We start from the raw sequence: 12,640 nt of genomic DNA on the forward strand, positions 1-12,640 counted from the left end.
ATATGGTAACAAATTAGGGAGGATGAAAATTAATATTTCATATCAAATGAATAATTCAGTAATTTAAAAAAAGTTTTTTCTAACTTTCTATTTTGTAAGTATTTAAAATTTATATGTTGTTGTTGGGTTTTTTTGGAGGAAGTGGGATGAACTTTTTTCTTTTTTTCTTTTTTTTTTTTTGATGGGGCAATGGGGGTTAAGTGACTTGCCCAGGGTCACATAGCTAGCAAGTGTTAAGTGTCTAAGGCAGAATTTGAACTCAGGTCTTCCTGAATCCAAGGCTGGTGCTTTATCTACTGCTCCACCTAGCTGCCCCTATTATTTGTTTTTTATAAGAAAGTCCTTTATGTGGAAGTACAGTTTTGTATCTGTTTTGTAATTTATAGTCTTAAAGATATTTCTGGGGTACTATCAGATTAATTGACTTCCTCATAGACATATTGTGGGTATGTAGTAGAGATGAATCTTGGACCTGGGTTTTCCTGACTCTAAATTGATCTCTCTATCCACTAGGCCATGGCTGTCTGTCATTAATGTTCATATCACAGTTTGGTGCTCGTTGCATTTCATACTAATAATATGCCTGAAAGTTTTTATAGGTGGCCCCATATATAGTGTGGTGGACTTTGAGTCAGGAATACCCGAGTTCAAATCTAGTCTCAGACACTTAGTAGGTATGCAGTGCTAGGCAAGTCATTTAACCTTTGTCTACCTCAGTTTCTTCAATTTTAAAATGGGGATAATAATAGTATCAATCTCCCAGGCTTGTTATGTAGATAAAATGATACTAGTAAGGCATTTTGCAGACCTTGAGGAGCTATGTAAATATTAGATGTTATTCATCTCTATATATAATGTGATAATGGTTAAAATCCTATCCACCATGAAGACAAGTGGCATTGACCATTCCGGCTTAGGAAGTGAAGAGCTGATTCTGGATTGGTTTCCATGTGACAGAGAAGGGGGTTAGTGGAAAGGATGGAATGACAATAATTTTAAGTCATAACCTAGGAAATCTTCATTTATGTAGAAAATGTGTGCAGGAAGGCAAGGTTTTTACACTTAAGGCTAGACAGGCACATGGAATTGGCAAAGGTGATCAATCAGAGGTGCTTGGGAGGTGGGGGAGACTATCTACTGGTTGTCACATTTTAAGCTTCCACAGAACTTAAGCCAGAAGGGGAAAAATTTTTTTTTGACATAAATAGCAGCAGTTGCCTTACATTGCTTCCTAATTTGCTAGATGACAGACATTTATTTTATTCACTGTGTTCTTTCTAAGCTATATTGATCTCTAACCACTTCAAGTCTACAAACAGTGGCAGATCCTAAAATGGCTTGATATGTTTAGATTGGAGATGGATGGATGGGTTTAAAAAAAAAATCCTATCCACCAATTGGTAATTAATTTCTTAAGATGTGCAGTCTGCTATTTTTTATCTGACCTTTTGGAGGGGGGGAAGGATGAGATGCCATGAATAATGAACTTCATTTGTAATCAGGAAACTTTTTTGCAGGCAGTGCTTTTCACTTGCTCTGTAGCAGAACTAAAGCCAGTATTAAAGATAACTGCTCTGGTTTTCCCTTACTCATACATGCTAACTGGAATGGTTAAGTTGTGAGAGAATCCAGAGTTATGCAGCAGAGGGAAGGAAGAGGGAAGCAAGAGACAAAATAATCCATATATCAGACAATTTCAAATACTTGCTAATCAACACATGACAGGAGAAATACAACTTTTAACAAGCAGTGCTTAGATAAATTAGGGTTACCTACAGAGATCATGAGATTACGAAAGCCTTTTTTTCCCCCGAGTAACAATTACATTTTTCTATCTGTCATTCAGTAAGTGGTGTTGTGTGTGTGTGTGTGTGTGTGTGTGTGTTTGTTTGTTTTTATTTTTTGTGGGGTAATGAGAATTAAGTGACTTGCCCAGGGTCACACAGCTAGTAAGTGTCAAGTGTCTGAGGCCGGATTTGCACTCAGGTCCTCCTGAATTCAGGACCAGTACTTTATCCACTGTGTCACCTAGCTGCCCCAGTAAGTGTTTTTAATGAGCCTACTGTGTACCAGCTACTGTGCTAAGGGCTGAGGAATCAAATAAAAGCAAAAACCCTATACGCACCTTTAAGTAGCTCACAGTTTAATGAGTTTGACAGACATGGAAAGGAATATATGATATGTACAGAATCTAAGCGAGTAAGCTGCTAATTGGCATGGTGGATATAGAATTAGGGCTGGACTTAAGAGAACCTGAATTCAAATCTGGTCTCAGACATTTACTAGCTGTGTCACCCTGGGTAAGTCTCAGTTTCTCCATCTGTAAAATGAACTGGAGAAGGAAATGGCAAACTGCTCCACTATCTTAGCCACGTAAACCCGAAATGAGGTCATGGAGAATTAGACAGGATTAAAAGAACTCAACAAAAACAAATCTAACAGGTTAAGACATTAGCAGCTAAGGGGATTGTGAAAGGCTTCTTGTAGAATGTAGAATTTGCCCTAATTCTTGAAGGAAGCAAGAGAAACTAGGATGTGAAGGAAAGGTGATGGAGCATCCCAGGCATGAGGGGCAGTCATTGGAAAGATATGGATGTGAGAGATGGAGTGTCATATTCCAGGGGCTACAAGAAAGCTACATGCTGGGTAATAAAATATAAGAAAGCTAGAAAGGGGTCACATAATGGAGAGTTTTAAATGTCAAACAGTTTGTATTTGGTCATGGAGGCAATAGGAAGCTATTAGATCATAATTAAGTATAGACGTGACACAGCATGATATGCGCTTTGGGAAAAATCACCTAGTCAGCTTAGTGTAGAGTAAAAGGTAGTGTGGAATGATTTTAGGATAGGAGACTGGTGTGGGGACCAATTTTTAATTGGGGAGTGTTAGCTAAGCGGCTCGCTGCAATATTGGGGCAAGGAAGGAGACTGGAGGCCTCCCTCAAAACAGAACAGGATTTATTTTAAGAAGAACGAACTTAAAAAAAACACACACACACACACACACAAACAGGATCAGTAGGATCAAGGGAAAGGAAATAAAATGGGGAAAGGGAAATTATACAACCTGAAGAAATACCACCGCCCAGGAATCAGTGGAGAATATACAGTAGAGCTCCTGTCGCCTTCCAGCTTCCAGCTAGAATGGCAACTTCTCCCCATTACCCGAAACCCCACACAGCCCCCAACCAATTGTCTGGCTGCTCTGACAGTCACATGACTGCCCTCACTAGGCTTCCAAATCATTATAATTTTGCCAGGCGCGAGTGGTGATGACGTGAGCGCCATGGCAATGGCTACAACCAGTGGGTGGAGCACCATGTGGTTTGCGGAGCCCCAGGGCAGTGTGCACCAAGGCATAAAAACCTCAAATAACAATTAATTCTTTACACTGGTTAAAGAGTTATTGCCACAGCCTAGGTGAGGAGATGAGAGCCTGAACTAGGGTGGTTGCATAAGATAAGGTGTAAAGGTAGAAGTGATAAAATATGGCAATGGATTAGATAAGCGAGAGGATCAAGAGTTTTAGGAATGAGGATGGAAATGAGGTTGAGTGCCTCGTTAATTGAGAGGATGTTGATACACTAAAAGGGGGGGGGAGTTTTGGAAGAAGAAGAGATTTGGGGAGAAAAATATTGAGTTCTGTTTGGGATATGTTGAGTCTGAAATCCATCCATCCAATCTGAGATGTTCATGTGACATGCATCTCCAACTACCTTTCAGAAATCTTGAACTGGATGTTCGTTAGTTATCTTAAACTCAATATTTCCCAAATGGATCTTATTATTGTTCCTCCTAAATCCTCTTCCCCAGGTCAACACCATCCTCCCGGTCTCTCTAGATCACAGCTTAGGAGTCATACTGGATTCCTTACCATCTCTCACCCCCATATTTAAGATGTTGTCAAGGTCTATCATCTCTCAAATATGCCCTCCACACCTCTCTTCTGAACACTGCCCCCATTCTAATGTGGGCTTTTGTCACCTTATCCCTGGATTATTGCAGTGGCCTGTTGGTAGGTCTGCCTGGTTCAGGTCACTTTGTCCATCCTTCATTTAGTCAATAAAGTGATTTTCCTAAAGTGCAGGTCTTGATTACATCTATTCCCCACCCTGCTCAATAAAGTCTGATGGCTTCCTATTGCCTCTAGGAGTAGATACAAAATCCTTTGTTTGGCATTCAGTCTTTCATAACCTAAGCCCCCCTCTTACCTTTCAAGTTTTCTTTCACCTGATCCCCTGCCACATACTCTTTGATCCTGGCTGCTCCACAAACAAGACAATCCATCTCTCAGTTTTTCTGGGCATTCCCTGGCTGTCCCTCATGCCCAGAACTTTCAACTTCCTCTGCTGTGAGTACCAACTTCCCTGATTTCCTTTAGGTCCTAACTAAAATTCCATCTTCTACAGGAAGCCTTCCCAGCCCTTCCTAATTCCAATGTCTTGTCTCTGTTGATTATTTCTTATTCACCCTGTATATAGCTTGCTTTGCATATATTTGTTTGGATGTTGTGTTCCACCATTATTTTGTAATGTAATTACATTGAGGTCAGCAAATATCTTTTGCCTCTTTTTGTATCCCCAGCATTTAAACATTATACCTGGCATGTAGTAGCAGGCACTTAATGAATGCTTATTGATTGGTTGATACATCATGGTGGTTCTGGAGAGAGCCTAGCACTGCATATATAGATTTGGGGATCATCTTTTTGTACTGACTTCTATGATCTTTCCCCTTTCAGTTCATAAAATGGGACAATTGTGAGGTAATATTTTAGTTAACTGTATAATTCATTGTGCAGATTGTTACTTAAGCACCTACTATTTCAAAACTAAAATTCTATTTATGTGTAGCATTCAAGGAAGACTCTGGAGTAAGAGGCCCCAGATTTTAATCCTGCCTCTTAGCACTTGCCTGTGTGGCCATAGGCAAATTAATTCCATCTCCCTGGGCTTCAGTTTTCTTATCTGTACATTTATTGGGTTGGATTATAACCCTAAGAGAAGTTGAAGTAAATTATGAACTGGGATTGCTCCTAAAGATTTTGGGGTGTTCTCTCAGTATCTCATTGGAGCAGTGAGGTGGCACAGTGGATAGAGAGCCAGCCCTTGAGTCAGGAAGACTTGAATTCAAATCTGACCTTGGACACTTACTAGCTTTGTGACCCTGGGGAAGTCACGTAACCCTGTTTGTCTCATTTCCCCTCTCTATAAAATGAGTTAGAGGAGGAAGTGGCAAACCACTCTAGTATCTTTGCCAAGAAAACCCCAAATGGGGTCACAAAGAGTCGGACACTACTGAAATGACTGAACAACAACAATGCTATCTTATCCCCCAAAAAACTTAATTAGGCAGCTTGTTAGAATTTCCATTTGAATGTAGTCACATAGAGTAATTTAATAAATGAATGTTGCCTAAGAAGTATTATTTTATATGAGCTGTGTGCTAGCTAAATACCATCTGTTTATAATAGAAAGGTCTGTGTAGAGCAAATGCCTTTAGAATGCCTAATACCACTGAGAACTAAGGACTTTGAGAGGATATGAAAGGTTTGAGGCCTGTTGAGTTTTTGAAGCCCAAAAGCTTTTTAAAAATTACTTTTTTTCAATTAATAAGCATTCATTTTTTTCCTCCAAATTGAAAAACAAGGGAAAAAAGAACATTCTCCTAAAAAATAGACAGTTATGCAACACAAATTCCCAAAATGGCCTTGTACAAAAAAGTATGCCTCAATCTAAAACTTGAGTTCAAATAAGAAAGAGGTCCTACAACTGGTTTTGCTCTGTTTTGATGGTTTTTCAGAAGAAGGAAATGGGAGGGATAAAGGACTATGCTATAGAACACTGGAGGAGGAAGGGAAAGGAGCACTGTATGTCATAAAATGGGTCAAATGAGAAGAGAATTCATGGATGAAGGAAAGGGTCAAGGAAATAGGTACCCCATGAACCTTGCTTTCCTCTGAACTGGTTACAGAGGAATGTTGAACACAGAAACAGAGAGGGTGGTATGGAATTTCATTTAACTCGAAAGGGAAATAAATAATTGATGACATTCAAAGAAGAGAGGGCTTGGTTAAGAGGATAGGTAAGGGAATAGTCATAAGCAAGACATGATTCAGCATTGGAGAAGTAAATGTGAAAGAGAAATTAAAAGGAAGGAAAAAATTCTAAAAGAACTTTTGATCAAGCAAGTGGTAAGTGGAGGAGCAAAGAGAATTGAAACAAATCTTTACAGTTATAGATCACAAGTATTAGGCAAACTCCTTTGCTTTAATAACCTTTCTTTGTAAATAAGAGGGTAGGGCCGAAAAGAGGAAAAAGGTATAAGAAGACAGGATAGAAATTATATATTTAGTAGTCATAACTATTACCATGAGCAGGATGAACACACCCACAAAATTAAAGAAGATAGCTTAGAAAACAGACTCAAACAACAGATTGTTTTTAGGAAAAACAAAGATTCATATAGACTTAAAAATGAGGGACCAGTATAGAATTTATTATGCTTCAGGTGAATGTAAAAACAAAACAAAATAGGAGTAGTGATCATGATTTTAGACAAGGCTACAGCAAATAGTTATGATAAAAAGATAAGCTGGAAATGTATGAAATGCTTAAAATGATAACAAATCTGTATCAATATTTAATAGGCACTCAATGGCATGGGGATGGGGAAGGAAGGAATAAATATTCATATAGCATATACTATATACCAAGCACTGTGCCTAAGCACCTTTATTTATTTATTTATTTTGCAAGTATTTTATTTGAGCTTCATAACAACTCTCCGAGGTAGGTGCTATTATTATCCCTCTTTTACATTTGGGGAAACTGAGGCAAAACATGGTTAAGTGACATACCCATAGTCGCAAAGTTAGTAATTGTCTGATTCTTGTTTAGAACTCAGCTCTTTCTGACTCTAGGCCCAACATTGACCTTCTGTTCTACCAATTGCCTCTACCTGCATAGACTCTAAATACTTAAAAGAAAAATAACTTGCATTTCAGGGAGAAATAGTACTTCAAGACTAGGGTCTAGCTTAGGAGAATAAAACTAGAATACTGGGAGACCTACAAGTACCCTTTTCATATTTAGACAAATCTAAGTGAAGATAAATAATAAAGAAATTGATGACTTGATTAGAACATTAAAAAAATAGATTATTTTTTGGCAATTACTTAATGAGATCAGAAAGCAGTTTGCACATTTACTAGCCATACATCACACATTTACAAAAATTGACCACATGCTGAGGCATAAAACATCATAAAAATGAAAATAGGCCTATCGCCTTAAAAAAAAAAACAAAAACCTCAAATCATGATACCTTGATAGTTCAGTGGACTTCTGATCCTCTCTATGTGGGTTCTCCTTCATGATGCAAACTAATCCATTCATATCTTTTCATCTTTTTGAATTCTTGTCTGTATCTTCTCATTAATCTTCCATGAATAATCTACCATACACTCTTGAAGACCCTCCTCTGGTCTTGAATGCTTAATGATGTGATGATCAGCTTATCCATCACTCTCACTCAATGTTTGACATAGCTCTTTTCCTTGGTATTGTCTTTTATGTCACTTCTTCTCCATAATTCATTTTTGGTAATGTACTGCAGGATACTTAATTACATCGGATTTTGCTTTGGGTCAACTACAATTTTGCTTAGTCTAAGGTCATGGTGGTCCATTGCATAAATAATGTTGTTAAAAATATTAAGTTTTATAACAGGCAGCAGGTAGAGATCTTTGAAAACAATGAATAATTTTCCTAAGATGTTTAAGCCCAGTATCCAATCCCAAGGCTCTATGACCATCTCTTTTTCTGTTCGCAGAATTTATGCAAGATTTAAAATCTGGGAAATACACATCCTTCATCTTCCTGTTGTATTTTTTCCCTTTTGTCAACTGATATCTCTGGGGCCATGTGCTGTCAGCATGATGTCATCAACATAAAGGAGTGTTTATAGAACCTCATGTTTTGTTTTTGTTTGTTTGTGTTTTAAAGAAAATCCTTTTACTTTTTGGATTTTTTATTGTACATATTCCATAGCAGTTGAAAAAACCTTCACACTGATAAATATTGCTGGTTTTTTGTCTTGATTGATATATGATATTCAAAGGATTATTGAACCAAGTTATCTTTATTGTTGGATCTGTCTATGGAGGTTTGAATATTTTTTACATTTCCATGGGAGTCATGTTATGAGGAAGAGCCTTCCATGGTATGCTTTGTTCTGCTAAATCAATTGCTGTTTTAGATTTTTTTTTAAAGTAGGCATGTCAGGATCTTGCATTTTCTCTATTTTTCAGTCAGTTGTTACACTAGAAATTGCCTGTGTTATTGATGTCAAACCCAAATAGAAATGGGGGCCACTAAAATGTAAATAAGTATCCTTGTGGACCACAAATTGACTTAGAAAATCACATTAAATTTTTTTTTGTTTTATTTTTATTAGTTTAAAAATATTTACCAGCTATGTTTTTTTTTTCTTTTTCCAGTGAGGCAATTGGGGTTAAATGACTTGCCCAGGGTCACCCAGCTATTAAGTGTCAAGTGTCTGAGGCTGGATTTGAACTCAGGTCCTCCTGAATCCAGGGGCGGTGCTCTATCCACTGTGCCACTTAGGTGCCCCCCAACTATATTTTAATCTGGTTTGGTGTTGTGTTTGGGAATGTTGTTGGCTGCATGCAGCTACGTGTTCAACACCTATGGCCTACATGGTCTTGTCTGTCTTATGTTTTCATCAGGTATAGCCTTGATATGTACAAAGATTTTTTTATAGAAGATAAAATCAGTCTATGAATTGGGTCTTTTTCTCATTCTTCTAGGCCATTTCCCCTCATGTTACTAGTACCACTTTTTGGAATCTTCCCTTCTTTGTGATATATTGGAAAATAGATTCTTTGCCTTTAAAATTCTTTCTCCAAGAATGGACATCATCTAATTGTGTTTGTTAATTCCCTCCCTCTTGTAAAGACACATCTAATACAGATAAGCAGGGGGGAAAACAGGAATATTAAAAAAAAAAGACATTCTAATTTTCATTGACATAATGTTAGTATTTTATTTTAACATAATTTGATATGTACTATAAATTTTATATCTTTTTCCAGACAAATCTAATTATTGAGGGAAAATAATTTTAACATGGTAATATCATAGTTAACTTTTAGCATATAAAAATATTGAAATAGTCTGCCTTATAGTTGAACAGTGATGCTTCTTTACATGCTAAATTTGAGCTCCATTCAGTGTCCCCCTCAAGTTACCTGTCCTCCATTTGAAACTTGAAGTATAGACCCAAATTTCTTGGTCCCTCTATGGTCTTACTGATAACTTATAAATGTGCACTATTTGTCTTATCATCTTAAAGCTTCCTCTTTTCCCTTCTTTTTCAACTCATTTATCCCAAATGCCTTCTTCCATTGTTTCTACCTTCCGCCCCATCTAAAGGAAAGAGGTGGCCCTGCTTTCCTCAAGGCAAAGTGCCTTACATGCATAAGTGATTCCATTCTATTCCATCTTCTCCAAAATGTTGACTTCTCTCTCATCCCTACTCTCTCATTTATCTTCAGTCTCTCTGTTCACCGTCTGTTTCCTTACTGCCTACCAACATTCACATGTCTCCTTCATCTTCTGAAAATCCTTACTTGATCCATCTCTCCCTGCTAGCCATTTCCCTATTTCTTTCCTCCCTTTTGTGTTATTTTTTTCTCCTTGAGAAAGTTATCTTATGTTATCTGCCCCTACTTCTTTTCCTCTCTCCTTAATTCTTTTCAGTCTGAATTCTGACCTTATCATTCAGAATTACTATTTCTTTTTTTTTTTTAGTGAGGCAACTGGGGTTAAGTGACTTGCCGAGGGTCACACAGCTAGTAAGTGTTAAGTGTCTGAGGCCGGATTTGAACTCAGGTACTCCTGACTCCAGGGCTGGTGCTCTATTCACTGCGCCACCTAGCTGCCCCCCAGAATTACTATTTCTTAATTGCCATATCTGATTTCCTCTTCTCAGTCTGCATCCTTCTTGACCTCTCTGCCTTGTCCTTGATGCCCTCGTCTTTCTATGTTTACATGCTGCTGTTCTTTCCTAGTTTTCCTCCTTCCTATCTTATTCACTCTTTTTCAGTCTCATTTGTGAGATTTCATCCAGTTTATACCCCTAACTATGGAAGTCCTACAGATCCCTGCCCTGGGTCTCCTTCTGTTCTCCTTTTATAGTTGATGATCTCATCAGCTTCCATGTATTCAATCATTATAACTATACCTATTTTTCCTCAAATCTACTTGTTAAACCCTAATTTTTCTTCTCAGATTCAAACTCTCATATGCAGCTGTTTATTGGACATCTTGAACTAAATGCCCCACAGACATCTTAGAATCGACATGTATAAAATTGAACTCATTATCTTCTTCCCATCCCCACGTTTTCCTGTTATTGTTGCAGGCACCACCATCCTCTCATTCTCCAAGGCTTGAAATGTAGGATTCCTCCTTGACTTTTCATTTTTTTCTTACACTTTTTCCATCATATTCAATCTGTGCCAAGGCCTATTGATTTTACTTTGCTGACATCTCTTGTATGTGCCCCCTTCTCTCCTCTCCTCTCCAAATTTTTTTTGCAGGGCAATGAGGGTTAAGTGACTTGCCCAGGGTCACACAGCTAGTAAGTGTCAAGTGTCTGAGGCCAGATTTGCACTCAGGTCCTCCTGAATCCAGGACTGGGGCTTTATCCACTGCACCACCTACCTTCCCTGACCACTTCTCTTCTAACATTTCCCTTACTCTGTTACAAACCCTTACTTCACCACAATAACCTGCGAGAATTAGGCTTCCTTAATGGCATATCTAATTATGTCACCACCTCCCTTTTTAACAAACTCAGTGGCTCTTTATTACTTCCAGGATCAAATAGAAAAACTTCCGTTAAGCATTCAAACCCTTCATAACCTGGCCCATTTTTCCAGTCTTACATTTTATAATTTCCCTCCCACCATGTACCCTGTGATCCAGTGACACTGGGCTCTTGATGCTTCTTGAACAGAAACTCTTTATCTCTCAACTTTGAGCTTTTGACAGGCTGTTCCACGTGCTTGAAATTTGCTCCTTCCTTCCCTCAGTCCCATGTAAAACCCAAGCCTCCACAGGATTCCTTTCCTGATCCTTCTTAATGCTAATGACTCCACTCTCTCCATTATCTTCACTTTACTTTGCCTTTCTCTTTTTGTACATAGTTGTTTGCTTGTTTTCTCTCCTATTAGACTGTAAGTTCCTTGAGATCTAGGACAGTCTTTTTCCTTTTTTTGGTATCCACAGCACTTAACAGTCTCTGGAACATAGTAGGCACATTATAAAGGTTTACTAATTGAATGAAATCATTAAGCAAGAGGTCTTTGCCTAAATTAAACTCTTCATGGCTAGTTGAGACTTAAATTAGGAAGCACTACAGTTTCCAATTTTATTTTCTTTCCTATGGAAAAGGGGAAAACCAAATGCAAAACCTTTCATATAACAGCTAGAACACAAAGGTATTGTCACTTGTTTCCTCTAAAAGTACTACCTTGAGGTCATTCATTTATTTGAGATTGATTCATCTCAGGGAGAGAAGAAAAAAGTTTTTCTCAGAACATTTTTTAGAGGGAAGTTTTCAAATTTTATATTGGTTTATATAATCATCTTTTGAGACTATCGTATTATGTGGGGGATAGAGAGATCTTGCCTTGAATTCAGTTAGACCAAGGGACAAGCTTCATATCTATATGGTACCGATTGTGAAACTCATGGCAATTACACAACATCTCAGTGCTTCAGACTACTTTCTATGATGGCAAAACAGTTACTAATCATCATTGTTAGATCTTCTTTACTGGGAATACCCTACACCAATAAAACCAGAAGTCTGTGCCAAGCAATTGGACATACATACTCCCTTCTCTCCACATCCCCATGCACCAACCAAAACTCCCAACCCACCTCTTATGGTTTCCTGTATTTTTAATTCCTAAGGATAGAATACAAGAACATTATACAATCATCAAACACCTTCATCAGAAACTTTGGCACTTACCAGCTGTGTGAGCATTGAACAAGTTACATCAATTCTCTGAGCCTTATTGTCCTCATAGGTACAGAGGATTGTATTTCTGATTGTCCAACCATAGGTCCCAGCCCAAACCTCACTTGGTTGTTGTTTGGGTTTTGATGGCTCAGAGTACACGTAAATAGCAATTGTTTCTATTCTGGCCAGAACCCTGAGGGTTTTCCCCTCATAGATTTTTTTCCTTTCCTTTCCTTTCCTTTCCTTCCCTTCCCTTCCCTCCCTTCCCTTCCCTTCCCCTTCCCTTCCCTTCCCTTCCCTTCCCTTCCCTTCCCTTCCCTCCCTTCCCTTCCCTTCCCGTTCCCTTCCCCTTCCTTCCCTTCCCTTCCCTTCCCTTCCCTTCCCTTCCCTTCCCTTCCCTTCCCTTCCCTTCCCTTCCCTTCCCTTCCCTCCCTTCCTTCCCTTCCCTTCCGTCCCTTCCCTTCCTTCCCTTCCCTTCCCTTCCCTTCCCTTCCCTTCCCTTCCCTTCCCTCCCTTCCTTCCTTCCCTTCCCTTCCCTTCCCTTCCCTTCCCTTCCTTCCCTTCCCTTCCTTCCCTTCCCT

General features: G+C 38.6%; 1 protein-coding gene across 1 annotated transcript in view; it reads left to right on the forward strand.

Moving 5' to 3' along the window:
• Positions 1–12,640, forward strand: part of UTRN (utrophin) — a 705,722-nt gene that overhangs the window by 308,193 nt on the left and 384,889 nt on the right. The gene's annotated exons all lie outside the window — the stretch shown is intronic.

The sequence above is a fragment of the Dromiciops gliroides genome, chromosome 4 (assembly GCF_019393635.1).
Source record: "Dromiciops gliroides isolate mDroGli1 chromosome 4, mDroGli1.pri, whole genome shotgun sequence".
NCBI lineage: Eukaryota > Metazoa > Chordata > Mammalia > Microbiotheria > Microbiotheriidae > Dromiciops > Dromiciops gliroides.